This window comes from Abramis brama (genome assembly GCF_963993115.1).
Source record: "Abramis brama genome assembly, chromosome: 2".
Lineage (NCBI taxonomy): Eukaryota > Metazoa > Chordata > Actinopteri > Cypriniformes > Leuciscidae > Abramis > Abramis brama.
Window position 1 is genome coordinate 60,006,504 of NC_139964.1, and position 12,335 is coordinate 60,018,838.

At 36.0% G+C, this 12,335-nt stretch overlaps 1 protein-coding gene across 2 annotated transcripts in view; it reads right to left on the reverse strand.

Annotated features, from left to right (window-relative positions):
* The window catches only part of elfn1b (extracellular leucine-rich repeat and fibronectin type III domain containing 1b), a 110,796-nt gene that overhangs the window by 18,801 nt on the left and 79,660 nt on the right, over positions 1 to 12,335 (reverse strand). For both annotated transcript variants that reach the window (XR_014603371.1, XM_084090828.1), the window contains exon 2: positions 7,007 to 7,078. The gene's annotated coding sequence lies outside the window, so the exon portion shown is untranslated. The remainder of the gene's footprint in view (positions 1 to 7,006; positions 7,079 to 12,335) is intronic.

Consider the following 12,335-nt stretch of genomic DNA (forward strand, 5'->3'; position numbering starts at 1 on the left):
AATTCGACTCCTCACTGGCTGTTGTTGGTGTTCTTATTGGATTCCTTTATCTTCTCTTATTATTATAGCTTGCTTGAGCAACCACAAGCAGGCCATAACAATGCTATTATTTATTTTTACTTTTATTGTTATAGTGCTCTAGGCAGAGACCTCATGGGTTAACCTTCCTGTTAGTCTCAATATGTAATATTGCCCATCCTAATGCTGCGCTCCAAACTATACCCGTGACCTCACTGCCAGCAGAACATAATTACAGCAAATTCAGCAGTAAAGACATGAGCTGAATAGATGAGGAGAGATGCCGTCCGCTGCGCAGTTCTCAAGCTCAATCCACCTGTTAGGAAAGCAGGGAATAAGCTCAGTTTAATATTTGATTCCCTGCACAGAGGGGCTCCTTTTTGACCCTGCTTCCAGATCTCCAAAGCAAGTCCTTCTTGCCGTTTGAATGAAATATATATATATATATATATAAAAATGTAATAATAAATTATTACTTTTATTCTGCTAGGGGGAATTAAATCGATCCAAAGTCTTTCTATTCATCAAAGGATCCTGAAAAAAAAAAAGTTTCCACATTGATGATAATAATAATAATAAATCTTTCTTGAGCACCAAATCAGCATATTAGAATGATTTCTAAAGGTTATTTTAAATGATGAAAATTTAAATTGTAATAAAAAAATTTTACTGTATTTTTGATCAAATAAATGCAGCCTTGGGGAGCATAAGATACTTAGTATTATTATTAAAGTATTTCTATTATTATTTAATTATAGAAATATATAATTATTTTATCAATTTAAGTATATACATACCGGTATACAAATTTATACAAAACTACAAGCTTTCGATTCTGTCAGCTAATGAAATGTAAAGCAATGAGTACGTTTACATGCATGTAAACTTTAAACTGTAGCCCTTATTATCTTCACATTAAAAGATGTGTAATATAGGGCATTAAAACACCTTATACTGTATTTTTAACTTGTATTTTGTATTTTTAAGTAAAATCCATTATTTTCGCCCCATGATTTTGCTCCGTATACAAACAATTTTACTATCATTCTCATGGCTTATTCAACATGCCCAAGTGTGTTCAAACTGTATTTTGACTTGAAAAACTGCTAAAAAAATTCAACATTGAGCTGATTTTGGATATTTATATTTTTGTAAATGCACTCAATGTAAACTCAAACTCAAAGTTTGGTTGATCGAACATTATTAGTTTTCTACTTTATTTTTTCTGAAACACTGGCAAAGATCATAGCATACAATTAGTGTACATAAAGCTGCAGTCCGTAACTTTTTTGGGTTAAAAATTATCCAAAATAAATTTTTGAGCAAGTACATAACCAGCCAGTGTTCAAAACTCTCTGCTTGCCGTAGCTCGATTCAAAACGGTAAGATTGTAATAATGTTTTTAATTCCAGCTGTACTGGTGTATTTCCGCGGGAAATTCAAGCATGTCTTTGCGTCATTACGTCACATCTGTACACATAAAGAAGGAGTCTCGGCTAGTAGGCTATATTGTGTGAGGATGTTGGAGGTGGAGATTTATAGCCTTTTCTCACAGCACTTGATATGATTAAACTTTTCAATTTGATGGCGGATACAGAAAGTTTCAAACGACAATCACCAGTGACAACTGGAGATTCACCCGTTGTAAAATGCAAAGGACTTCGGAGTGGCTACAGAAAAAAAGAGACTGCAACCGCCCATGCGAAAACAAGGATAAATATTGGAAGGGCATTTGAAAGGTGGCGTGAACTCCGTGTTTTGAAGGGGTTCAAAACGGACGCAGAGACGGCTTTTTTTCTACCACATTTCAATGGTTCAATTAAGTAACAGTAGCGCACTTGTTCGCATAATTCATACAGTTACGGAGTAGGCTACTGAACTACAGGTAGCCCTAATACACATTAAATGTAGTCACGCAATGCTGATGTTGTTAACGTTAACAATTTGAGAACAAAGTATAATTTGCACGGTTTGACGTGATATGATAAGCGATCGTTAGATTTAATCAGCGCGATTTCCTGCAATGCTTATTTTCCCTTAGTTGGACAGAACAAAAGTGGATGTTACATTCTTGTTCATTTGACATTTTCCGATGAAAATTCTTATGTTGGTCATACTTCCAAAAAAGTAGAATCTGTGATTGCGAATGACAGTATCCACACCGGCGCGGTGATTGACAGCCTCACATTCTCCTCAAAACATTGGATTCATCCGCGCTGTGCCGTGCCGAGGCACAAAGTTGATAATTCTGCGAATAACTGCAATTGCAGATTTCGAACAGAGATGGCGACAAAGAGGGAAAACTATGGACTGCAGCTTTAAAATGTAATTGAAGTGTGTGAGAATGATGCAATAACAGCTTCCAGATCCAAATCCACAGGTTCTGGATCTTGTTCTTGCACAAGTTAAGCCCTTTGCTTAAATAAAAGCATGAGATATATTGGATGTATGTTTTCACTTGGATCTGCATAGATTTATGTTGGGATAGAGCCAAAGCAAGCCTTAAGCCTTAAGCTTAAACATCTATCACCAGCTGATCCTCCTCATTATACGGCTTCACTGATACGGGCCATCATTCCCTTAAAAACATACAGCCATCGTAACCGACCTGTTGTGTCCCGTCTCATGACGTCAGGGTTCAACACGACCTTTTGATAGATCATGTTTACTTTTGAATGAAAATTGACAGGCAAACTGTACACCCCTCGACGGAGGTGAGTAAATTCTTGCTAGGTTTCTATTAGCTGTGTTAAGGAGGGATTATGTTGTCTTGAGGGAGTCAAAGCTTTGTAAGCGAATGAATCCCAAACCTCTAAATCCTATTAGCTGCATACAGAGGTGAGGGAACACAGAGCCATGGCTTAACCTTAAGAATGACAGACGCACAATTGTGTTTTATTGCATCTGTTTGTCCTCTCTCTTTCAACAAACACAGCCCAGCATAATAGAAATTGTCTGAGGTCTCTATAAACCTGATTCATAAAGGTTTTGTTGCCTTTCTGAGTAAATGTTCCTTTCTCTTCAGTTCCTCCATCACTATCTAATCTGAAACATATTCTGTTGTCACAGGCAGTAGGAAGTCTTCAAGACACGTCTGAATTCAATGTTTGAATAACATCCTGTTATTTGAAGACAGCATAGATATTTCCTTCACTGTCGGCGGTTTGTGTGTGTGTGTGTGTGTGTGTGTGTGTGTGTTTTTCCAGCTTGACTCAGTTTCTACTAAGAAATAAGCATCGTAGTCACTATATCTTTGCTTTTTAATTTCTAAAGTGGGATGTCTATTGTATATTATCAGACATGGCATTTTGTGCCTTTGAAGTCTGTCTAAATCCAGTCCAAAAGATTGGGGTTGGTAAGATGTTTCCATCCACACGTTTTTATCCGAATTAAGTGATATCGAATGAAAAATGCCTTATGGAAACAGTAAAATTCGATTGAATTTCATGAATATCGACTCAAATGAAATGCGTTCGGTCTCATCTGATTTTATCTTGATCGATATACGGCTTATGCGATAAACGCTGATGGAAACGTTATTTGCCGAATATCGTCGGGCATTTACGCGCATCTGCATCATCATAGCAATGTGTTGATAGCGTCGTTGTTTTCTTATTATAGCTTGATATGTCGCTATCAGCTGGCACATAAGCACTATTACAACTTGTGCAATATTGATCATTTGTTGGTAGATGGCGCGATCCATTTTGTCTAGCAAAACTTTGTTCGCAAATGTTTGCTTGTGTGCGATTCAGTGCGAAAATGAATGGAAATCAATTCGATATACCAATTTGATCGCAAAACAGCATGTGACGTCATTACGCACAGGTTTTTATTCGCTTTAAAGTCGTTGGATGGAAACACACTTTCACCAGCTTTATTCGCATGAGTTTTTTTACCGAACTTCAGATAATTCGATTGACAAGTGGATGGAAACTTAGCTACTGTTATACGTTGTGTGGCGCTATTACACATCTTCTGAAAGAGTACTGAATCTCCGGATCAAAACAGACAAAAAACTAGCAGAAACAAAGCGATGAAACAAAAAGCATTGCTTATGAACCTTGTAGTCTTTTGAATAAACAACAACATGATTTTCTCAGCTTTTTGTTCAAAATATTGCTTTTTTTTTTATGAAACTTACCCACATTCAAGTGTTGATAAAAAAGAATGCATGAAGCTAGAATAAAACGTGTGCATATATACACATATTGCATGTTCAGATATTCATACAACAAAATATTCAGGGGGCCATGAAATGTTTGTGAAAATTATCAAAAAAGCTGGCGGTGTATGGCAACTTAAAAACTAAAAAAAACGTTGGTGGGGAAAGAGTTAAAAAAAAAATCTTACTAACCTCTTGAAACTTTTGAACAGTATAGTGCACATTTTTACACACCGACTGGGCACAATTGTAACTGGTTTCAGTTTTTTCATTTCTTGAAAAACAATTATTCCTTCTTGTCTGTAGTGAACTTCAAAAATGGTGGACAAAAAGAAATAACTCTTGTTCAAGGGGCATGATTTTCTTTTTTTTTTTACTTTCACAAAAATGTACTGCTGTATTGTCATGATTGTTATACCACGGTATTCTCTGGTAATATGGTAATCATACAGTACCATGGTATTACCGTCTGATACCATCACCATGGTACCACCACAGTACTTTTTGTCAGGGTATTAAATATGTAACAATATTTAGTGCACTATACACTTCCATTTTACACTTGATCTTTTCTCAAATATTAGTCTGAATTCCCTGCATTATTAAGTATTTCTGCCATTGTCATATAAGTTAACGCCTCAAGCATCTGGGTGACCTTTACCATTCATTTCTTGTTCATAGATTTTGTGATGTTTTAAATGTAATTGTATTAGCCAAAAGCCCTATATAACCTATACCCAATTGGTTAGACTTTCTAGTAAACACACAACAGATCATCATATATGTAATGGGGTATAAAAGTCTGAGACCACCTTGAAAACCTGTTACATTTTGTATCAAATTAAATCATGCAAAAGGCAAGCATTTTCACTACTGGACTTGGATGTTTGGACCCACTATATATGTTGCAGAAGCACGTGTCTGTGTGAGAGTTTATACAAAAGGAAAAGAGAACAATGAAAAGGAATTTCTTTTCCTGTCCATTTTTCTTACTCCAACCACGTCATGAATCTGCTGTTCTGTTAGAAAAAAAGAAAAAGAAAATAAACTTTTACTGGCGAAGGAGAAACAGGCTGGTTGGAGGAGAGGAGGAAAAGAGGAATGGATAAAGATATGCATTAGTCAGAGGACGGGAGTGCAGGAGAAAGCCCATGAATCTCAATCTAACTTTATTCATCTGGGACCAGGAAAGAGCAAGCTAGCAAGGTCATCTGAGACAGAGTGACGCAACAATTACACAAGCCTGCCAGGCCCATTGTGATTGGTCTTCTTGCTCTTTGATGATCCGTTTTCTTTTTTAGCATTTCAAGATTTCTGTCCACCCTTAACTCTCAATAGTTTGGCAAGAGAGTATAGTATAGCAAGTATAACTTACAATCTGAGCTATGATGTAGGTGTCAACATTCATTATATATGAGGGATTTTCATTACAGAGGGCTTGTCAAAAGAAATTATGTTGTGATGGGGTGTGGAAAATTACAGTGGGTTTTCCCAGTGTTAGAATATGGCATTATATGGTAACACTTTACAATAAGGTTCATTAGTTAACATTAGTTTACTACATTAGGTTCATTAGTTAACATTAGTTTATTACATTAGGTTCATTAGTTAACATTAGTTTACTACATTAGTTAGCATGCACTAATAATAAACTGCATTTCTACAGCATTTATTAATCTTTGTTAGTGTTAATTTCAACGTTTACTAATACATTATTAAAATCTTGTTAACATTAGTTAATGCACTGTGAACTAACAGGAACAAACAATGAACGGCTGTATTTTTATTAACTAACGCTAACAAAGATTAACAAATACAGCAACAAATGTATTGCTCATGGTTAGTTCATGTTAGTTAAAACATTAACTAATGAACCGTATTGTAAAGTTTTATCCATTATATTTAGCAGAAAATGTTTCAATGCAAAAGTTTGGGGTCGGTAAGATTTTTGTTCAAATAATAAAAATGATGATTTTATTCAACAAGGATGCATTAAATGATCATTTATTAATATAGACTTCATTGTCATAATACTTTGACCATTCTCGTAATTTTGAGTTTATTCTCAAAATATTATGATTTTAATCTCGTTTTATTATGACTTTATTCTTTATTATTTGTCCTAGTCATTTTTTTATGTGCCACTAAAATGCTGAGGTGTTCCTGACAGTTTTTATAACAATTCTTTCTGCTGCTTGTTTTCTAAAGTAGAATGGACAAACCCCTTGGCAACATTATCACATGGCATTTAAAACAATCACCAGGGGTTTGTATATTTTGTCTGTGAAGGACAGTCCAGCGCTGTGGAGTGTTTGAACATCAAGTGCCTGACTGGACAATATAGTAAATGTTTCTGTCCCGAAATCAAAGCTTTGAGTGAAAGTCCACATCACCCAGGGGTGCAGTGCAGAGGGAGACCATTGAAATGAAGCAGATGTTGAGTCCTGACCTCGGTGTCAGCTGTATCATCACATCAAAACTAAGAGACATTACTGTACATCTGACCCTTTGGCCTTGGCTCAACTCTATTGACTATGTGTGTTTGGATTTGGTAGCAATACTTTGTGTTTTCAGTTTACAAAAGCAGATTTAGCAAAATACCGGTGTATACTTGTTAGCAAAGAAAGAAGATGAAAATTCATTTTCCTCCAGTAGCGTTCCTCATTTGCAGTGTCTACTACAGCAAATGAGATGGAAACAGAATTAAGTATCTCTTTTGCACCCTATTTATTGTATTTTTACTTTGGTCATCATTTATCAAATGTGCTCACTATCATCAAGTCATAACTAAATCATGTATTTGTGTAGATGTGGATGTCCTACCCACAGAGCTGCAGAGATCTGATTGGTGCTCCCAGTTTCTCAAGTATCCAATCAGAGGCCCTTTGAGAAAATCTGCAAACACACAGATATAAGACTTTAGTCATAAAGTTTGAGACATGAAGAATGATTCAAAGCACTCCCATTCATCAAACATGAATTATAGCCCTAACCTTTTTGTTTGTTTTTGCATGGCTGACAAAAATCATTTACACCCTCGAATTTCCCAAAATGCACCATCACTTTTCTGTTTTGCATGAAGGCAGAATGAAATGCAATGAACTTGTATTGAAGCCGGTACCTGAGCCATATCTATGGACCAGAAGGCCTTTAAAAAAGGCACTCCAAAATATTTAGGCCTAAATTTAAGACTTATGTATTTGAATCGCATATAAAGTTACAGTTTTCATAAACCACTAACAAACTTAATGTGTTGCATACTTGTCAGTCATATGAATGTCTTTTAAATACACAATAACCATGTTTATAAATATGTTTTATTTACATATTTATTAGAACTATTATAGAAATCTTGCCTGTTTCTTATCAGTTTTATTAATTTATGGCTTAATTATGTGCTGTATGCTTTTCTTCAGAAATTGTGAAAATGTAATCTGACATTGATCCACAGGTTTGAATATATCACAAGGATTAAAACGTCTTCAAAAAGGCTTTTATCCAAATGCTTGCCCTTCTCATTTTCTAGACAAGTACGGATATCACTGCTTTATCATAATAGAATTATTTGACATGAATAGAATTGGGCGTTTGGCATACATAAATGCATTGGATTCCGTTTTTTATTTATTCCCTACTTATGGATTTCTTTGAAGTGGCGGCCGGAGATCTTAACAGTACACACACAATGTCTATTACCAACTATTCATCATCACTGTGGATTTCTGATTAAATGAACAGCCATATAACAGAAATCTCTTCCTCTGCATGCTTGTAGAAAAATCTACTGCATGCTGTGGAGCAGACTCTGTTCCTTCATTATGTCCACATTTGATGAGATGATAATGCTCCATGTGCAATATTTAACAAATTCAAGAGTGGTCACGTGCACCAGAAGGCTTTCCATGGCCTCTTAGATCTAAATATTACATTGCCTCTGCAATGAGTTCCAAAAGACAACCTGCCAAGAAACTTTTCACCTCATTCATCAAAGTTCTGGAAGCCTTCCATCCTAAAAAAATATTTTCCCATTTAGATTTTGTACGGCAACAACGTTACAACTGAATATTCTTGTTCCTCTAATCGCAGTTCAATATGGAATAATTTGGTAATGACTTACTGTAGCGGCATCTTCTAAGAAACACGTATTTGACATTAATTTATGTATTTATTTGCCTTTTGACAAGGAAAAAGCTCTGATCCACCCATCTGTGTGGCCTACATAGAGAACCTACTGTTCCTGAAATCTGCTCTATTAAGTCACACTGACCCAGGATTGAGAGGTCTCTGAGGAATATGCCCTGTGGCAATCTCTCTCTCTCTGTCTCCACAACCTGACACCTTTACAGTCAGACACACAAAATAGGCATCCGAGATATCACAAATCTGAGATAGCAGCCATTTCAATAGATTTCAAAGGCATGTCTCTGACAGCATCACAGCAGACTGCGTTGATGGGAAACTAGACCATTTTTTCTTTCTAAGTGGCTGTTTTCATATGGGTTTGCAAGAATGTTCTGTGTGATTGATAGCTGTTTTTTTTTTACATTTATGCATTTGGCAGACGCTTTTATACAAAGCGACTTACATTGCATTTCAAGGTACACATTTTACATTCTTATCAGTTCTCAGTTCTTGCTTTCCCTGGGAATCAAACCCATGACATTGGCATTTGCAAGCGCCAACGCTCTACTGTTTGAGCTACAGGAAAGTCTCTAGAATCTACCCAAGTCTCTAGAATCTTCCTGAGCAACTTAGTCAGAGTTGGTTTAACTGCCAACGTGAGTTAGCAAAAATGAATGGCACAGGCATTTAAAAGTACTGTAGTTGTTTAAGTTCATGCTTGCAATGCATTGGACACACATGCACATCTGCATACAGTATTCATCTTTTTATCGAATATGTGACAACATCTGTGAATGGAGCGATACAAATGAATCAAGAATGTCTTTATCTTATTTTCCTTCTCAGGAAAATGTAACTTTTTAAAGGATGTTTAGAGGATTTTACTTTACTAAAACAAGACAAACCAAGCTAACAGGGAACATTCTGGAAAGGTTCTCTCAAAGTTTTAAACAAACGTTCTTCAGTAGTGTAAGTTTAAAGTTAGCTGGTCTTTAATAACACTCTCACAACACATGGGTTGCCAGATTAAAGACATGCAACAGGAATGAGAGCAAATTTTTTCAGAGAAACAAGTATATGAACTTAGAATGTTTCCTAAATATCTGTAAATATATGATGGTATTTAATGATTTAGTGCAGTCAAAAAAATGACGGTACATACAGCACCTTTAAAACTTTTAAATTGTTTTAAATTGATCAATGACATTGTTGTATTGCAATATACGCAAACCTGCATCTTTGTAGCTGTTAAAAATTTGAAATTATGAAATATGAGCTTGTCCTGCATATTTTTTTATTATTAAACAAAACAGATATTGTACATAATGCCGGCATTAACAAATATATTACAAATAGAAAGTGAGTCTTCAGTCTTCTCTAAAATCTAATTTCTGTATAATACTTACTGTAAGTTTGCAGGATTGTTTCCTTTTCATAGACATTAGAGATAAAATTTGATTACAAACAGAATTCTTAAAAAAGACAGAAAAGTGATGGTGATTTCTGGGAAATCCGAGGGAGTAAACGTTTCAATGCACTGGAATGCTTTTGACAGTGGGACAGCCCTAGAAATGTCTGACTATGAACTATGAGGCGGATTGATACTAATTAGGAATTTGATATTTTGTTGTCTTTCATTCCAACCATCCATTATTGAGTGTCAGATTCAGATCAGTCAAAGATGTAATATCGTATTATCGAGAGTCGTCTCACTTTCGCACTACTCTCTCTCTCTCTCTCCATTCAGTGACTGTTCTTTTGTCCTTTTAACTGGTGGTAATTAAATGGACAGGGTGCTTATGGAGAGGTGTCTTTCTGTTCAATTAACTTGACATACTGTGGTACATTACTGCCATCTTTACTGTGACCTTATATAGTGTAGATAAACTTTGTTCAAATTAATTGCCAGGTTAATGAGTTCACAGCTGGTTGTGCATTTCAGCAAATGGTTTCTGTGCCAGCAGGAAGGGAATGTATGTGTCTATTTGCTGAAAAGAAAGGTTTTATCTTTGTGTTGTTGTTTTTTTTTTCATTCTTAATAACTTTTACATTATTGCATTTGGCCCCATTTTGAAGAATGTTCACATAAATCCTTTACAAGGATCAGGCAAATCTATCATGTGGCTTCAGAGTACAAGTCGTATGAACTACTTTTATGGTGTTTTGATTGTGCTTTTTGTCCTTTTTGGAGCTTGACAGCCTGTGGTCATTGTGTAGAAAAGATCTATGTGAAGGTTGGCTCATTGGAAAAACATGCATTTTGCAAACTCCAAAACCTTACATATAAATACAAATACAATTCACTGCAGTTTCAAATGAACACCAGTGACAGTAAAACACCAACAACTTTGATTTCTATTCACACATTTTTATGTGATTATACGATCAATAAATGAAGACTTATTTTTGCATGGTTCCTTGCACAATACTATGTTAAAACCTCAAAACACTTACCATAGTGCATGATTTGTAAACGATGCATTTTGACTTCTGCATCACCAAACCAGCTCCATATATGGCTTTTCTGACATATGGGTGAATTCAGGTTAACTGGAACACTTTTCCTCAGTCATTGCATTAGCAAATGTCCCAATTAACCTGAATTCGCCTTGTAAACTTGCTCGTACTGTAGCTCACCTGATACTGCACTGCACGCTCGGCTACAAGTCCCTTGAAACACGAGTCACGAAGAGCTCAAAGACTTGTAGAAGCCAGCTAACTGGCAGAGCTGTTTTAGCAAATGTGCTTTTATCTCACGTCCGCCTTACTGTATGTGGTACGTTATTTTTGTTGATGGCAAGGGGAAAGAGGAAAGAAAAGGGAATGACATAGAATACGAGGATATAAGGGATTGGCAAGGACAGGAGTGGATGCATTTACATTTCTAAGCAGAGCAGCATGTCTGAATCAGTATAAAATGTGGGTGCATTCCATGTTTGTAGGTCATTTGTGAGAGGTATACAGTCTGTCTAAGCTTCTTACTGTATTTTTACTCTTATATTCTCTCACACACTCATATGCATTCATCGCATTACATTGCAGTGACCCAGAAAAGCATAAAATTGCATCAGTAAGCCACAAATCATCAAATCCAGTTTCAATAACCTTGCAGAACACAGGGATAGCACACGTTTAGAACAGGTGCTGTAATTGTGCCGACAGTGTGTGTATGCTTTGTTTCGAGGCGTGTGTGTTTGTTTTGTGTGAGCGATACTTCACAGAGTGTTCTACAATTTCTTTCAAGGACCTCCTGGTTGCATCACCTGTTTCAGAAATCAATGGGTGAATAACCAAACACTTATATATTCATTTGTATTCCAGTCACAGTAGGGTACAGTGAGCACCACCCTCTGGGGTAGCAACGGAGGAAACACTTCAGCAAGAAAATACTGGGAAAGGGGCAAGTTGTTTTCAAATCAAATCAAATGTATACAATTTACTACATTTGCTAAATTTGTTGGCCAAAGAGTTTGATAATTTTGTTAGTTTTCTCATAAATAAACTTAACTTATTCATTTGAAACCAGCCCACTCATTCTGATTTAAACAAATGAGTTGTACAGTGCATTTTTGATTTGCTTTATATTTGCAAAAAATATGAAAATGTATCTACATCAACATTTATGTGAAATCTGCCCACTCGTTTCGACTGCATGGCACAAAAAAAGATGACACAATGTTCTGGTAAACAGCACATGGAGAAGCATCAGATCTGTTGAATACAAAAAAACGAAGCATTCACCACCCGCCCCCAACCAATTTTACGCCACTTGGAACCCTCCACACACCAGCAGAATCTTAATCAACAGAGGTTACTGCAGATCATGCCGCTTTAATTGATAGCTAGGGATGCCAGCTGAATTTCAAGCTTATAGGTGATAGTATCACATCACCGAAAATGAGTGATACCTCATTATTTCGAGATATCAGCAGGAGAAAGTAGAAGTACAGAAAAGAGATTAACATGAAATGCAAAATTAATGATGGCATGCAGAGGGTTCTCCCAAAGAGAATTACATAAATAATATACT